This window comes from Pinus tabuliformis, chromosome 1_1, assembly GCF_031772625.1.
Source record: "Pinus tabuliformis cultivar Carrire ecotype Pingquan chromosome 1_1, CPIR1, whole genome shotgun sequence".
Classification (NCBI taxonomy): domain Eukaryota; kingdom Viridiplantae; phylum Streptophyta; class Pinopsida; order Pinales; family Pinaceae; genus Pinus; species Pinus tabuliformis.
The window spans coordinates 647,099,199-647,118,734 of NC_142297.1; positions in this window are offsets into that span (position 1 = coordinate 647,099,199).

The following is a 19,536-nucleotide window of genomic DNA, read 5'->3' on the forward strand; positions in this document are numbered from 1 at the left end:
AAATGCCATTTGTTGCTAGATATAAATGATGAATGAAGAAAGTTTGTAGGAGGAGTTAAATATAATATGTTGACCTTTCACAGAAACTACTATCTGTAACTCAGAGTAACTATGATAATGAGAACTAAATCATAGACAATATGTTGGTATTTCACAGAAACTATTACCTATAACTTAGAAAGGAAATGGGGACTTCGAGTATAGGAGCGCTCTTTTAAGTAATTTTAACTCTATCTACATAAGCAAATAAAGGCCTGCAGCTTCATTACTATACTTGAAAAGAAGAAAACATAGCATGACACATAACAAAGAAGCTTACAAAATTATATGCGACAACTCATGGAAACTTCTGATTCTTTCATTAATCAACGATGATATCATGAATATAGTGGCCAAGTCTTTGGGTTCTCCAAAATTCCAACCACCAACCCTTTCTCTGTAAATTTTCCTCCTTTTATACATTTGTGAAATAGTTGTGAAACTGTCAAACTATTAAACTGTTTCCCTAATTATCTGAATTAAAAATTATTACAGAATTTTATAGAGGTTTAAAGACACCTCAAATAACATGAAATAACAGAAAACAACTGAATTTAGAAGAGGACAATAATTGCTGACTTGTTCTGTTAATCTGCTGTCGAGTTCCTCTATAAATTCCCTAAATGATGTTTAACTTGCTTTAGCTGTAATGAACTGTGTTGAATTGTGAAATCTTGGGCTTACACATATATCATATGCATTTTAATTGGCCAAAATACCAAGAAACCCAACTAGTTGCCTTTTCTTCAAATTCGGCTTAAACATTGATTTTTCTGCTTACACAACAAAAACAACACAAAACACGCCAAGCGGAACTGAAAGGAATTAACTATGTTTAATAAATCAATCGGATCTGCCTTTTCAACAATGTTGGCTCTCCATCGCATATCACAATCGGTGAATGAACTAATCACATATGCATTCGGCGCTTTCCATTGTAATGTTGGAATTATGCATAATTCTTTCATATCTGCGCTTTTCTATTAATAATTAAAATATACCATAAAGCATGCTTTTCCCGCTTCTACGCGGGCTCTACACAACTATCGAGGCATAATTTATCGCAATCGCAATCGGCGCTTTCAGTGGTGCATTAACCCAATCATAACAATCTGTGATATGGCGGACCCAATGATAGTATAAAACATGGCGTATAGAATATCGGGTCCGACCATCGCATATTGCAATTGGTGTTTTCCATATATACATATAATATGCTACTGCTATGGGGGACCCACTGCAATTATAAAATGCAATATATATTATATCGGTATGGCTTACCCATATCACAATCGATGCTTATTTCTATTATAATCCCTTTATAATAGAAAAATGCATGATCATAATGTATATGAAGGACGTTTTGATATGGTGGACCCGTTGGGCTTTTAAATATAACATAGATATGTTTCGGGTCCGGTGTTAACTCTTTAACACTTGTTTCCTTTGTTATTTCTTTATTTAAATATGCACACACACACACATACATACATACATACATACATACGTACATACATACATATATATATATATATATATATATATATATATATATATATATATATATATATATATATATATATATATATATATATATATATATATATATCGGTTATGGCTCCATTTATGTTGTGATTTAACTTTATCACATGGGTGAATTCCTTTATACTTGTTCCTTTTGCGATTTTGATATATTATAATGAATAGATACCTCATTACTTTTAGAATTTGCGGAGTAGAAAATACAAAGGGCTTCGTTGAGGTTGAACCCCCTTAATGATTTTAGGCCACACATTGTGATAAAATTGATAAATAAGGCTTAAGTCACAATATAAGCTACAACAGTATCAAAGGCATGGAAGACTACGTAGACATCTTGTTCCAGATCTTCTCTCAGAGAAATTTTGATTTGCAGGTTTTTTTAGTGCAGATTCTCTTCAGTGTAGGGAAAGATGTATTTCAATGGATTGAGGTTGGAATGTGCATTGGAGGGCACCTCAAATTTTTGTGCTTGGAAAGACATGATGGAAGTTATCCTGGATGAAAATGGAGTATGGGAATACACACAAACTGATATTCCAAAACCAGTGGCATGAGATGCACAAGCACTTTCTCAGTGGAAGAAAGACACAACAAGATCTAGGGGGATTATTCTATAGGGTGTTAGAGATCATGTGGTTTCAAACTCGCATGGAAAGGAGACTCCTTTTGCAATGTGGAAAAATCTCACAGATATCTTGTAGAGAAACAATGATGCCAGGAATTTAGCACTGAGAGATAAACTCAGGAGCATTCGAATGCAAAAAAATGAAACCATTCTTCAGTACCTATCCAGATTCACTTAGGTTCAAGATGAACTTGGAGGAGTAGGAGAAAATGTTCCATCATCTAAAGTCGTGAGTTTAGCACTCCTTGGCCTTCCAATTTCCTGACATAGCTATCAGGATTTAGTTAATGGAAGAGACAAGCTATCAGATTGGGAGAGACTTTGGTATGATTTTTGCAAGAGGAGATCATAAGAAACACTAGAAATAGTGTCACATCCAATGCAGACGAGGAAGAAGATTATGCTCTAGTTGGCGAAGGAAATAAGGCCAAAGGCAAGGAAAAATCCATCCAGAACAATGGTAAGAAGAAGGACTTCAACAAAATAAAATATTTTCACTACCATGAATATGGGCACTATGCAACCAACTGTTCACACAAGAAATCCAGTAAGGAGCCTATAGCAGGAGCAGGAGGAGATGCTTTGGCATATCAATTTGAATTAGATTTCACCCTCTTTGCTCGCATGTAAAACACAGTAAGAGGGAGTGAGTGGTACCTAGATTTTGGTGCTTCATATCACATGACAAGAAACAAGGAATTATCCAATAGCCCAGAGGAGAAGGATCTCCAATTGCACATGGAATTTGGAGATGATGGGAGGTATTGTACCAAAGGAATTGGTACTATCACCTTTAAGAGGGAGTTGGGATCCCACATTCACCTAAAAAATGTAAGTATGTGCCTAGGTTGAAGAAAAAATTGATTTATATAGTTGTATTAGAGGACAAAGGTTATGATGTGGTGTTCAGAAAGGGAAAAACATTTTTGAAGCATGTTGCTACTGGACAAGTAAAATAAATTGGTGTTCGAGTTAAAAATCTCTACAAGCTAGAGGTAGATTTCATTATGCATGTAGCTATACCTCCAAGAGTGAGGTAGGGAAATGTAGAGCCTTAGTCCCAGAGTTGCAAATATTTGAGCAGGGTCCATAGGAGAGCCGTAGAAGTTGTAGTATACTTTTCTCATGGATCATTACCCTTGCTATAGGGGCTGGCAATATTCAATAGAAAGAGGATAAGTGTCAATTGGAGTAGTAAGATACTGAGGAGCACAAATAAATGTTGACAACAGAGCAGGAGGCTTTGTAGTAGAGCCATCAACAATGAAAATTTCCCAGTAGGCAGTGCAAAGACTAGTAGCAGTCAGATGCTTAGGAGACAGTTGCAGCTCAGAGGCACAGTTGATTCAATATTTTGGATGCTTCCCAGTTGCAGTTGTTGCAGTAGCAACAACAATAGTGAGAGGTAGTCTTATTTCTACTATAATACATTCCACAAGAGTTGGATTAGGGTTGTGCAAAACCCTTTTCTTGCTAAGAGAGAGCGTTAGAATGTAGCAAGAAAAGGCTTCATTTGACTAGTGCCATAGTCAAATGCAGAAAATTCAGTTTTCCACATCGGCAGGATGCCTTGGATTACAATTAGCTAGAGTGACATGGGCTTGTCTACCAGTTAAGTTGGTAAATTCAAGGTATAGGCTAGAATTAGAGTTGTGCATGGGTTGATTGCTAAATTTAGCAATCTAGTTGAGTTATTGTTAGTTGAATTCATTTAACTAAGCTCTAGTCATTAGTTGAGTTAGTTGAAGGTCAGTTGAGTATTTAAGGCTGTTGTTAACTCAATGTTCTCTCAGTTAACTAGTTAATCAACTAAAAATAGACCCATTGATGCATGGAATTCGAATTTCCTAGTTGCGTGGATGGAAAATGAACATTTGTATTTATAATTATATATTGTTGAGTGTACAATTATTTTTCACTGAGCATGTGATCAATTCCCCTTGGATTTACACAAGGAAATATGGAATTTCCCTATTATTTAAGAGATTAATTCCTCCAGGATTGCGCAAGGAAATAGGAGGAAGTTGGAGCCTTGAATTAGCTAAATGTTAGCTAGAGCAGGAGAGTCGACATAAGAACATGTTTATAGTGCAGGGTGTGCTTCAAAGTTGAAGCAAGACATTGTAATAGTTTCCCATTCTCATATGATTAATGAAAAGCAATGGCGGGGTTTTTCCTAGTTGGTTTCCCTTGTAAATCATCATGTTTTTATGGTTGCATGCCATTGCATGTGTTTCTAAATTTTGATTTCCATTCCATATAATTGTAGAGGAAATTTGCAATCTCTTGTTTTCAATTTGAATTCATTAGTAGTAGCAAATTTCTATTAATTTCTACAAAAAAAAAACAAATCATAATAATCGAGTGAAAATCTAATCACATGATTTTTATTTTTTACCATAATATGATATTCAGCCATGGTTTTTGTAACCCATGGTATTTGAAATGTAATGAAAGTTAATTATTTTGGGTGAAACGAAACCCACAAATAATATAAATATGAGACTTCACCATGGAGCAAGCCATGCTTTTTATCATAATGTGATCTCATGATATTTTTACCAATTAATAAATATAATTGAGTTCTTTTTATATTATTTCTATTCAATATTTATTTTGTGCATTTGTGACATATTCTATTGTCACTCTTTAAGTCTCATTCCTCAAGAGTGACATGCTCCTTATCCACTTTTCTATGCATATCTCCAATGAGGTTTGGGTATCAAGAGTTGGGGCTCGAACTACTTGAGAATTTGAAAGATAATCCTCATTAACCTCAACGACCTCCCATGGTAGAAGGAAAGAAATATGAGGAGATAGGAAATCCTATTAAATTATTTCTCAAGGAAGCCCTTGTGTGATAAAGAGATGAGATGATGGCTAATTTTTCCTATATCATTTGACATATGAAAACAACACACACCTTCATCAAACAGTGAATTATGGTGTAACCCCATCAAGGTACAAGTTATTTTTGATATTCCTGTATTTGAAGGTCAAAGAGATGTGGATGCTCTAGGCAAATGGTTAAATCGTTTGGAACAATATTTTTTGGTCCACTTTTCTGATAGAGAAAATATTACCTCTGTGCTCCTTATAGTTGTCCCTTGTGTTAAGGATTGGTGGGAGACTTATCCTGAGAAAAATTCCATTGAGGAATCCACAATGTTTGTAGTTGTACCCACTTGGGGCTCTTTCAAGGATTTTATGAAGGAACAATATTATCTTGTTGGAAGCTATGAAGACCAGTAATGAGATGGATTGCACTAAAGTAAGAGAGGGACCAAATAGTGCTAGAGTTCACAAACATCTTCCATACCATGCACACAAAGCTAGGTATCGAATAATTCAAGTGACATTTGGTGGTCAAATGTAGTGTCTATTTTCACAGATACGTTCAGACAAAAATAAAGTTTCCATATGTCCCTTCATTGGGTGTAGTGTACTGATATGCTATCAAAATTGAGTGAAAATTTAAATAAAAGAAGCAAGAGTTTGGATATGTGAATTCCTCCTAACAGAAGAAGGGAAAAGGTAGCCCCCAACCACAAAACAAAGGATAAATCCAGAATGGGCCAGCACAAGACAACCCATCTAAGCCACAAACAAAGACGGATAATGGGAATACGAAGAAAGGCATGGGATAATGGTGTGAATTCCATAAGAGCCCTAGTAATAACATCAATGAATGCTTCTCAAAGTAGTCATTGGTGGCCGAGTTGAAAGCCTTAAATTCAAATGCAGGTTTTGACTCTAAGAACCAGTGAAAGGTGATCACCTTTTTCACTCACAGATGTGGGTGAAGGGTGCTCCATTGCACTCCATTTTTGATAACAAAAGAAAAAAGAACCTCATCTTGGCAGAGGTCATCAAGCAATTGGACGTGTTGAAAACACCACAATTTCAACCATACACCATTGGGTTGCTTTGCTAAGGGGGATATCATTGTGTCAGCCAATAGTATCACCTGCCTTATGGCATCAAGCCCTTCAAGGATGAGGTATTGTGAGACATTTCCCTCCTTGAAGTTTGTGATGTTCTTTTAAGAAAACCATTCTTGTAGAAGCATCATGCTATATATGATTCTAGACCCCTATTTTCAATATTAATTTAGGCAGACAACTATACATGATACCATAGGTAGCTCCTTCTACCACCATTTCTTTGATCTCCACTAAGAAATGCAGGAAGGGAATCTCCCATACCAGGGAATTTTTCTTCTTCTTGATTTGATCTTAAAATGAGCACACAATCACAACCACATCCATGACCTCCACATAAGGCCTCACCCATTGGGGTACCTCTGCATGGTCAAATCAAACATTCAATCAATTTGACCCCTGGTGCTCCTCTACCCAATGGGATATTCTATCGCCACTCTCTTCTAAAAAATGAGGAAATCAAGTGTTAGATCCAAGATTTTATTTAAAAGGGGCACACCTAATTAAGCTCATCACCTTGTGAAATTCCAATGTACTTGTGTAGAAGAAAGACATGACCTAGATACTATGCATTAATTATAGGGCCCAAATCAATGAGAATGATCCAGACTTCACTACCACTTACAAGATGTTGAGCACAAATACAATCATCACTTACATTCACCTTCAGGACACATTGTTATGCCATTTGGGACATATTTGTGTCCCTTCAAAAGAACATGCAAAGATGATTCAGAAATATCACTACAATTAGATGGAAATCCACTTGGGCATTGAAAAGACAATGAAAATGCTATAAAAGTATTTTTATTGGTTGAAACTTCGACAAGATATCAACATATCAGGTCTTGAACTACCTATGCCATTTCCAAACTAGTTGATAAGAAGCAAGGCCTATACACTCCTCTGCCTACTCCTGACAGGCCTTAGGAACCCATCTTGATGGACTGCATGTCTAGTCTTCCTTCAACCAAGTAGGGAAATAATTGTGTTTTCATGTTTGTTGGTCAATTTTTTGAAATGGCCATTCTGATAACTTGCAAAAAGGATATCATGACATAGATGGCTACCACACTCTTCTTTGAATATGTGTGGGTACATTTTGATATACCATTAACCATCATATATTTTTGGATAGTAGATTCAAAAGCACATTATGGTCAAGCCTCTAGTCATTGTTGGGCAACAAGCTCACCAAATCTACTACCTTTCACCCCCAAACTAATGGATATACTGAGGTCATCAACATGATGATCATGAATATCTTGTGCACGTACAACTCCAAACATACACCACATGGGATGGAAGTCTCCCATTTGTTCAACACAACTACAATAAATCCCTCCATAGCTCAACTGGACATAGCCCTTTTCAGGCAGGCCTAGGATTTCAACCATTTGGTCCAATTGATGTAGCACTACCCATTGTGTCCACATGGGCATAAGATTCCCATGCTCAATCTAAGGTTGAAAAAGCCACCAGATTTATTAAGTGGATTCAATACATCCATCAACAAGTCCATGATATTTCATAGAAATCCAATACCATGTACAAGCAGTGCCATGATAATCATTGGGTGCCAAATAAGTTTGAATTGGGAGACAATGATTGATTGTATTTGCAAAAAGAGTGCCTTATAGGGCCCCATCAGAAGCTTCATCCACTTTGTTATGGAATTTACACTATCCCCAAGGTTGTACATGATAATGATGAGTGACAAGGGTGTTCAATGTTGAATTCCTTTGGCCATGCTTTACACCATTATTGGACACAATATAATAGAGTAGTTGACACTAGTGGAGCTCAACATCGACTGCATAACATAGGAAACCATTGATTATATCATGGATACACAGGATAAGGGAACTCACAAATAATGATTCCAGCCTTATCGATTCATCAAAGCAAGGTAGCTCATGTACCAAGGCAAGTGGCTCACCTAGGGCCAAGTTCAACAAAAGTTTCCCATCTAATGGGGGCACTCAATGCAATGGGGACTGTTGCTTCCTAAGGTAGGAGGATTGATCTAGGTGGATGCCAGTAAATTACCATGGTTCATAATTGTCTTTCTACCATTGGTGGTTTATGACACATGGTTTTGGTAAACCATGGTATCCGCCCAGGATATTTACAAGTTTCATGAAAACAAAACAAAATAAATCATTATAATGGAGTGAAAATCTAACTGCATGTTTATTTATTTTTTACCATTGAAATTTATGATACTCACACATGGTATTTTCCCATGGTTTTTTTAAACAATTGTATTTACCCATGGTATTTGAAATGTAATGAAAATGCATGAATCTAGGTGAAAAAACACCCATAAAAAGTATAAATATAAGACCATCATGGAGCAAGCCACTATTTTTTTCATAATCTAGTCTCATGATATTTTTACCAATCAATAAAAATAATTGAGTTCTTTTTATATTATTTCTCTTCAATATTTATTTTATGAATTTGTGACATATTCTATTGTCACTCTTTAAGTTTCATTCCTCGAATAGTCCAAATTAGGCGTGTCCTAGAAAATTGTGCCATGTAACTACTTCAACCATAAAATAGATAATAATGTATCTACATGTGAAGTGTGCCCTAGGAAGAAGTGCTAAAGTGGTTAGACCTCATCAATGCTCATGTCAAGGCCATGTATTCTTTTTTGGTACCATCAACTAATTTCCCAAACCATGTGCACAAGAGAAATTGTGACCCAAAGAATTATGCCAACCTATCCAATAATGAAAAGATAATCAGGCAAGCCTTGGAAATTATGCTCAAGAGGGGTATGTTCCATTAAAACCTAAGTATCACCCAAATAAACCCATCCAAGTGTGAAAGTAGGACATTAAAGTAATTAACCTTAATATGATTAAATATATTATAACCATCAAATAATTAAATCAACCTCAACATGTGCGCATGAAGGCTAATGCTCTACTAATAACATATTCCAACCATCCAATATTGAGAAATTGATTAAATTCACATGAACATGTGTGCCAATAGGGATTGTTGCACTCCAACAACTGTTATGCAATGAAAATAAGTTATATCTTCTTGTAGACACCACCATGGTAATAATACAATGACAAAATAGAATATCTAGTTATGCTTGAACTAAGGGCACATCACAAAAGGACTATAACAAGATAAATATCTCATCAAAATTTAGAAGAATGCTTGGACATCAAAGATGGATGTAATTCTTGCTAGAAATACTAAGAGGGGAGATGAATCAATATTTCACTATTTTTATCTTTTAAAACATTTGATGCACATAAATCATGAAACACATATATTTGCATAAGAAACACTTATACAAATTTTCTTTGTAAATATTTTGTAAACTTCCTTGTACAAAGTAACCACCAACTTGCAACTTTTGTATGCACCAACCTATAAGATATTTCATTCCCCGATCTAAGCACCAACTCATTAAATCTAGGAACTAACCTATAATAGACACCAATCCCCCTCAATTTAGCAACAACATAGCAAAATGTAGGCTCCAACCTACATATTCAAGTTGTTCCTTTTGAATTTTCATCAATAAATCCTAGTCCTCAACAAATTCTTCAGTGAGTTGTCATCTAACCATGCAAACCTTAGGTTTGCACCTTCAAGCTTAATCAAAGACACTTGACCTGTACACCTTAAATTTTTTCTCTTCAACTAGGCTTCTTGAATTGGCTCTTTATATTTATTCTCTTACATGTCAGTTATTTGTATTTGATAAAGAAGAGATCTACCCATCTAACACTTCAACTTCCTCAAATCTTGTTGTTCACTGTTCAACTGTCAAGGAGTTGTGCCTTCCTAGAAGTTTGTACCAATTTAGACTAGAATTCGACCTCCACAAGGATTGTAACTTGGTCTCCAACAAAGCTCGACCTCCAACTGGAAAAAGTCTATAATTCGACCTCTGACAAGGACTACAACTCAACCACTAACCAATACTACAAATCACCCTCAAACCAAGACAAAAACTCAGCCTCAAATAGGTCCAATAGAACAAAAACCCTTCCCAAGAATTATACAAAAACTATTACACATAAAGCTTCTACAATTTACCTTCACTTTACTTCTTGTTGATTCATGAGGTATGAAACTCAATCCCACACCTTAACTATCCTCAAAACATATCTAAATTGTTTGACTAGTGGCTATAAATTCTCATTATTACACCTATTTACAATGAATTTTGGGTTTAGATTGGGTTGATGTGTCCATTGGCTAGAATGATTAGTCCACTAGATGGACTGACTTGGAAAATTGTAAAATGAATATTCCAAAAACCATTTCTCCTCAATCATGAGGAGTTAGAGGAAGTACCATATACCATAGGAAAGGTAGATGAATAAGCTTTCCAACCATATATATTATGCTCCTATTTGAGCTAGGTAATTGGAGTAAAAATGTATTCAAAGATATGGTACCTAATTTGGGCATAAAAAATCTAATATTTCCAAAAGGTGTTTCGTATGTCATCAGAATGTTCTTGAAATATGTTATTTGACTATATAACTTTGTCTTTCATTTGGATATCCTTTTACATCAATAAATACCATTTTTAATAATCTACCCCCTTTTTTATTGATGAGAATAATTTGATATTTTCTTATTCTAACAATTACTCCCCCTACCTACATTATCTTCATACTTCTTGTGAGTTGCTCCCCTTGTCTGAATTATCTTCATACTTCTTGTTATTTTCTCCCCATGTTTGCATTCTCTCCCCCTTTGACATAAATAGAAAATGAGGCCCTCTTTGTTTTAATATTTCAACACTTCATGACATATGTTCCTCTTTTTCTATCACTGAGGAATGTTGCCCCTAAGTTTGTGCTCTGATCTTTATCATCATATTGAGGATTTTCAATCAATTTCAAATATGGAAATCTTACTCCATAACCTAAAACGTAATATGTATATAAATCATATCTAATACAATTGTTCTCCATATTTTCAACCTTTACATGTACCTTCAGAGTGTCTTCAAGACTAAACAAGCCTAACTCCATTAACGAAAAGCTAGGTGTCTCCATAGAGGCCTATTGAATACTAGGTTTCTAGATCATGGATTATTATACTTTATATTAACCTTCCTCCTCATTGATGAAGCCCTCCTTATGGGTCTTTGAAGCCTCATTCTCATGGACTCCATGTTCACCATGATTTGTAACCACTAAAAGGGCAATGTCTGATGCACACTATTATCATGTTTTCCTTGTAACTCATCCTCATTTCCATCTGGCTCAACTAGTTCTTCAAAATCATGAATCATAGGTTCTTCTTCATACAAATCCTCATACTCTTCCTCTTTATTCCAGCCAAGCAAAAATCCAACCAAGTACTCTCAAAGGTTGTAAAGAATGGAAAGCATTTACAAATGCAATGAGTACTTGAAAATTGTTGGCATCAAGAGCAGGATTATGGAGTTAGAATTATTGTGTTAGTTCATAAATAACTAGAAATAATGTCTAGAATGGAATGCACTCTTTTTTTCTTCTACACTCCTTTGAATGACATGCACAATTATTGCAAACACCTTGTTTAGAAGATTGACTTTAATGATTCATGGGTCCACTGCACAATACTTAACCATAAAACCACAAGTTTTGAATACATATCAATTAATGTAAAGGAAACACCTTGTGTTATTTGTTTGGATGGGAGTGGAAGAGAAATTGGCACTGAGATTTCAAAGTCAAAATAGTTTTGAACAGACAATTTCATCAAGACACGAAAGAAACAACCAAAAATATTATCTCTCTTTAACATCCCAAAGTGTTGTAATTGTGATATGTAAAACAATCATTCACTCTAGGATGGTCATAAATATGAGCCTAATCTACAAAAAGACTTCCAACCTTTTCATGAAAACCAAGAGGATCAGTTGATCCACCATCTCGGTTGGTTAGTTTGTTGTCGTTCCTATTTGTCCCAAGTCAACAAGGAATAACCTTATTATCTCTATATTTTCTAACCTTATCCTCTTTCCCACTTGAAGATGTATTTTTACCAGTTGCATTTGATGAAACATTTCTTACATCTTCAATTAATTGTTGCAAGGACTAAGGAGACCCTAGCCTTTGTGCCACCTTTCCTAGAGCTTCAATAACTAGCTCTAGATTCTTGAATAACATAGGATTGAACAAGAATTATAACAGATTCCATTGCCACGACATTACGTCCTCCATCCACAAGTTTAGAAAGATGCATGTTATATTCTATATGGTTAATTATTTAAGAAAAAATAAGTGAAACAATTATATCCTTATTGAATTGGTGTTCCTCATATGAATAAACAACCCAACTTGACAGTTTCTTCAAAACCCACTTGCAAATATTACAAATGGTCACCAATACAACATGTAAGATTCTTGATGGATTCTCATACAATTACTTAAAAAAAAAATTGTGTTATTACTATAGCTTCCTCAGCTCTGCTAATACATTGCAAACCAATATTTGAAATCTCTAAGGTAAGTCCCTAAATTTCATGATTGTTGGAACCCTTTGAGATTGCAAAATTCAATTTTTGAGACACAACATGATACTTGTCCAATGATTCCCTTGTGTTTAGAGAGGGCTCCAATCCATAAGTATTCTCGGACGCTCCTCCTCTCCTCTAGCTAGATGGTGTCTCGATGCTTCTCCTTTTCAAGCAAGCTGTTGGGCTCTCTCCCACTCTTTAATAATCCTTTGCACATAGAAAGTTTCCACTCTTTTGGTCCATTGATGAGGTGGACCCTGATTCTTTCAGGGAAGCAAAATCTAGCTCATGTGCATTGCATTGATCTATTGCATCAAGTATAAGTTTCCATCCACAAATACCTGTCTTGAGCATACAAATCCATCTTGGGCTCTTCTTGTTTTCTTCTCCACTTATTGGTGTGTTTTTCTTTATGCCTGGTATAGATATATTCTTCCTTAATTTGTTTAGGATGTAACACCCTCATCCCACATCTACCAAAGTAACCATCAAACTGGGGTAAATAGGTAACAAGAGGCCACTATCATGAAATTAAACCTCCTAGGTTATCTTAAGGAAGTGGAATCGACAAAAGCACACCACACAGACCTTCCACATCAGCAACAGAACTCCTAGGATCCATCTCAACCACTCAGGTATGCAACCCTTGAGACCAAATAAAGTTTTAGTGCATCAAACCCCTTTATGCTCCCTTGATATGGACCAGGGTGCATCTAGGGGGCCCCACACACTCCCACAACAAGGGAAAGCGAGCATCTGGGGATTTTTCTCCTCAATATTATGCCTATGACTTCAGGATTTGTGCCACTTTTTCAGGCCCAGAACCCATGTCACTCCCTAGAACTCAATGACAGCTTCAAAATTGAAATTTCATAGCGAAACATAGATGCATTTGAAAAAACATCAACAAGGACTAGATTGGACCCCTACTGGCCGTGACAAATATTTCATCAAACATGTCACAAATATGTAATCTACCAGTTTAAACAACAAATCTAAGCATAGGGGTCTCATAATTATCTAAGAATAGCCAAGAAAATTGTTCCCTTATATCATTAGCTGCATTATCATCTATTAGGTAATAGATACATTTTTTATTCATTTAAAAATAAAAACATGAGGAGAGACATACATCATCACTGTCATAATACATGTTTATAACCAGCGTAATAACAACATAAATATCAAGGATACTGTTATGCTCCTATACCAATAGGTGTCATATTTCATGATTAACTGATGAAATGCCAAATATGTTCATCCTTGCCATGCTGCAAAGGTTCCATATTTTCATAACAAAATCCAAAAAATTAAAAAATTAAAAGAGGGTATGCCCTAAAAGAAGATCAAAGGGCAAAAAGAATGAATTGGTCAAAAAGAAAGAAAATGAACACCAAAGAAAAGACCAGGAAAGTGTGCTAGTCCAAAATGCCACTACTATCTTGTTTTTGCAGAGAAGTTCAATATGTGCAATCAGTGACTTCTGTCACAGTTGATGGATGGCCAAACAGCTTAATCTTGACCAGTCCATGTTTAAATTTCTTGTTTTAGAACTAGAGAATAAGATCTGTCCAAACAGTTCAAGATTGGAAGATAAGTAGTTAGGTAGAGAAGAAGAGGTGCTCAACAGCTAAATCTGAGCCCTTGGAAGAAATAAGGGCAGACTTAGATAGCAGGGTAGTTAAAAGAAAAGAAGAGAGTAAGGGTTTGCTAGTTTAAATGCACCCACAGAAAAAGGAAGAAAAAATGTTATGTACGATAAGTTGGGTAGGCAGTTTTGATGTTGCAGAAGCAGATTTATAAGAAATTTTGTCTCTTAAAGGTGATTCATCTCATGGATATCATAAGTGCCATGGCAAGGTGGCTACAAAACAAATGAAGCATGACTAATTTCCCTCCTCATTTCTCCAAGAAACATTTACTAACTTCCCCTCAAGGATGTTGAGATCTGCTCAATACTCCTAAGAATACTCCATTTCATGAAAATGTTTAAGTAAAACAACATTATGCTTAAAACATAAAGCCACATTTCTTGTGTAAAAAGTCCTATTGGTCCATCATCATAAGTTATCCAACTTCATAACTTAGCACCCTCTTATTTCCCTAAGCCTAAGTCTTTGACTCTACGACTTAGCGCTTTTTGTTCAAAAATACCCTTCATATTGACACATTAACCTTATCATATTAAACCCCTATAGTTCTCCCCATACCCATACTATGTAAATACATAAAAACCCTGAAATTTTTAGTATCCCGCCCCAAGCTTAATTATAGCCATATATTAATGTTTTTAAGGGGGTCCAAAGTTTATCCGAAACCTTATGGAAAACCCTCCCTGCGCGCGCATTTATCAGGCTTGATTAACGTTTGGTTAATCAACACTTAAGCCTCCCCGCAATCAACCACAATAACCCCAAAACCTTTGAAAAATGTTTAAATTGATGGCGGGTCCCCATGCCATACTCCTCCACCAACTCCATCCACTATCGACCGTCCGATCCGGGCTTTCCCATCGGACGACCCACAACAATATCGGAACCCCTCCGATGGTCGAAGATTAGCGCCCGGGAAAATGGCGGTTTTGCTGCCGTACAAGAAACATGTGGCGCCTGCCCAGTGTTATTGCGACCCCTCTGCCCGAAACAACTTTTGTCCAAAAGCGGTGCGAGATAATACCATTTACCGCCCCCCGCTTCCCCCCACTGACGTCGTCACCCATGTCATCCGCCACTTCACCTCCATGTCATTTGCCACGTCATCTGCCATGTCACCCGCCGTACCCCGCTACACGACAAATATTACGTCATGCTGATGTCACCCAAAAAAGCGCCAAAAGCCCGCAAAGCCAAATTTTGTTAAAAAAGCCCGTTAAACTGTCGTTTTCGCTCATTTCTATTCATTGATTTTACAAATCCGTTGCGTAAAAATTCACGTTCAATGTAGCTGCACGAGCCACAGTCCACCCCCCCGACCAGCAAAAGAATAGTCTCTTGTTGTTACTCGTCAATTACCATGCGAACTGCTCTCATGTGCCTCCAAAACTAGGTATTTACTCCATTTCCGCTTCCCGAACCTATAGTTTTATGTTTCTTCTATAAATTTTACCTAAAAAGCCGAATGCAAGCTAAAATCCACCTATAATTCTGAGAAAATTCACCCGAACCACCGCTGTTTTGTCCATTTTCTGCAAAAAACCCGACTTCCACAGCTAAAAACACAGTGAGCAAACATGGAAACTCCTGCACCTGTCGCCCTCAATATTGCGCCCCTCAATGCACCACACAAAGAATTGGAATGGTTGCCCCTTGCTGACAGAGATTTCCAGATTAATGACTTAATTGGTGACAAGCCTCACCTCCAAGCTTTTTGTGAAATTAGGAATAGCTACCGCAGCAATACTGATGTCTATGGAATTTGGGAGTCCAACATGCCCATGTACTACCTCCCCTGATAAATGAGCTCCCTGATATCGTCCACTTATGCTGTGCCAATTACCCCACTCAAAGAGCAGTTATGGCTCCATCTGGGACTATCTTATTTTACATTACCCCTAAATCCATAAATGAAATGCTGCACTTCAAACCCACTCAGCCTCTGGCCCCTCTCTCCATGGGATTCTTGCTTGACCAAGGTGCTAAAATGCCCAATTCTGAGATAACCAGAATAGCCCAATTATTCATGAAACCAAATTGCCAGCCCCAACAACCTCCTCCTTATCTGCATACTTGGTTCACTGAAGCAGGAAAATTCATTGTAGACACGGTTTCCCACATCCTGGGATTTAAAACCAGTGAGTATGTTGATGAGACTACCTTAGTTTTGTTGTCCATGTTTACTCCAAGACAGCCCCCTGCTGTCAAATATGATTATGCCACCTTCATAGCTGATAAGATCCATGAGCAATTCATGAACCCGGACAGAGAAAGAGTGTTTAAATACACATCAAACATATATCATTTGCTACTGTACAATCAATCAGATAGTTTTCAAATTCCCCTTAGAAAATTGGATCTCAAAGGGGAGCGAAGGTCTGTAATCTTCTGGACCTCAGTCTTCTACCGTGTTAGTGACTCCCTTATACTTATTGTGAATTCATTGACCTGTTCATACATCCAGCCTCTTCTTTATTGATGACAACTCCTCCTGCCAAACTCTCTGGTGAAATGCAGAAAATTTTACAACTCTCAAAAAGCTACAATATAGGTGACTGGTACTTTTACTAGAATCACGCTGAGATCAGGATATATGGCTGTGAGCTGTGCCCCTATAAACTGCCAAAATATGTGCCTATGAGACTGTTTGCCCTGGAATACTTCAGGCAATTTATTAGCTCAGATTTGACTCATTTCTATGTTGCCAAGAAAAAGGCATAGCTGAAAATAAGAAATCAATTGGGCTCGTTTGTCTTCAATAAAAGGGAAGCCTGGGAAGAGGCTAACAAGATTTTAGGGGAGCAACTTAAGTTGAAACAAAGCTTTTATTGGGCACCATATGACCCCAATCATTTCATAAGTTATAGAAAAGTGAAAAACAAGCTAACAACATATGTTCACCACAAGATCCCTGAAATTCAACAGTATGCTAACCAACAAGAATGGGTAGAAGGCACATTAGTTGAAGAGATTACTGAGGAAGAAAAATTGGAAAAAGCCATGAAAGAGCTTGAAAAAACACTTGACCTGGACTCTTTTGGACAGGTATCCTTCAAGCTGCCTCAGTGCACAGGAGGTGATACATCTTTTGCCGGGACTTCTCAGCAGCCCACACAAAAAGCCAGTACAGGGTCAGCAAAGGGCAAGGAGGTAATAGGTTCAGAGCAGGACATAATGACAGACCAACCAGCTACATCAAAGGAACAAGGCCAAGGGCAATTTCCTCCATCTCAGACAAAGGCCCCAGAAATCCCTGCACTACAAACTCCTCTAAATGAGGAAAGAGGCAAGAAAAGGGACATGCAAGAAGACACACCGATCAGCGGTTTTGCAGGGAAACCAGGGGAGAAAAGGCAGAGATTGAATCCCCTATCAGAGGAGGAGTTTATTCAGGAAACCACAGACAATCTAAGGGAAGAAAGAGTAGTCAGCCATGATACATCCCCGGTCATAGAAACATCGACCAGTTCACACAGGCAAGAGATCGGAAAACAACATAGTGTGGAATTCTCTTCTGCCAGGCCACAAAGCAGGCAAGGCTCTGACATTAAAAGGACATTTACTGAAATAAAGGCAAAGAATGAGACAATAAGAATTCAACTTTATAATCACTTACTGAAGATGGCCCCCACAAATCAACAAAGGTTAATGTCAACATTCAAGAAGGAAAGATGATTCTTAGTCACTTTAAGCCCAAAATGCAGCAGCCATAGTCAGCTGCTGATTATATCAGGACCAATTTGGAAGTTTTGGCCAAAGACATTCATCCAATGGACCAGATTGAATTGCATAAGCAAACCGGAGAGATGGTTTACTCCACATTGGCAGATAAGGCATTCTTGGCCCACAAATTGCAGAATTCATTAAATAATACCTCTGCCCAATTAGAGTTTGAAAAGGCTTCCTCTTTAGCCAAGGATAACAGGATAAAATCCTTGGAAGAAATTATCATTGAGCTGGGACATGATCCCAAGGATGCAAAAGGAATTAAAGCATTAATAAAAAAGAAGGAAGAAGACACTGCAGCTCTCAGGAAACAGCTCAAGCGGCCCATTACTATGCATCCCCAAACTACAGAGATTGTTGAGCAGAAATCACAGGAAGATATGATGGACCTGCTAATGAAAATGAATGAGAGATTGGTAGAAATAGAGCAGGCATTGGAGAAAGCACTATAGGAAAAGCAGGGAGTGTCGACCTCCCAGCCATCTCAAATAGCTCCAATAGTTACAACTGCTCCTCCTACAGTTACAACAGCAGTCCCTCCTACTGTCCTGGCATCAACAACACCAAGTACTTCAGCAACAACAGCAGCAGGCAGCAGCACTACCATGACCACTGAGGAATTGATAAGGCCAAGTTGGAAATAAGTTATGACAAATCTAAAATGACTGTCGTAGAAAAAACAAGGGAGGTAAAAGCATTAGAGAATAAAGTAAAGGCATTGGAAAAGGACCTCTCCTTAGACAAGCCTCTGGGAGAAATCAGGGGCATTTTGTGGGCCAACATTGGCCAATCCCTCACTGATATATGGAAATCAATACAGATAATTCATGAGCAGATTGATTTGGTGACAACAGCTCAAGTAGAGATTCAAAAGGCCAGGGATTTATTGGGACACATGCCCGAACAGGCCAATAGGCTAATACATTTTTTGAACACCCACACCAAGGAAGAGCTGGCAGCACTGGATATCAGGGATAGGACAAGCACCATCCTAACAATTAAAAGAGTTCTGACCATGAGGAATTTCATACAAAATCTGGAGAGGAAGTGCCAGGACATGCAAGTGGAGATAAATGCTTCCACACAGAAGTTTACAGCTTTGGAGGAAGGGTCTGCCCAATTTATTAACTGATGACTATAGACTAATGACACATGCAGACTATGTTTATAGGTTGAATACATATGTGGCTAATCAAGTCACAGCCTCATCAAGTTCTGCAGGAGAAAAGACACTCCCATCTGGACAGAGCCTGTATGACAATTTAGAAAATCTGTTTTTTATTGAGCATGAAGTGAGTCATCTTTTCACAGTCCAACCTACTTTCTTCAGGTACACGGATGCTGATGAAACTCTAATAAAACTGCGTAGACACCAATTACCAGATGACCAGTGGTGGCAAAGCATGTTAGAGATCCTGTAGACATATCTCTGATTTCTTTATATCTTTGGGAAATCAAAAGATCGTGTCACGCACCATAAAGTGGAAAATAGGAAGGGACGAGAATCAAGAT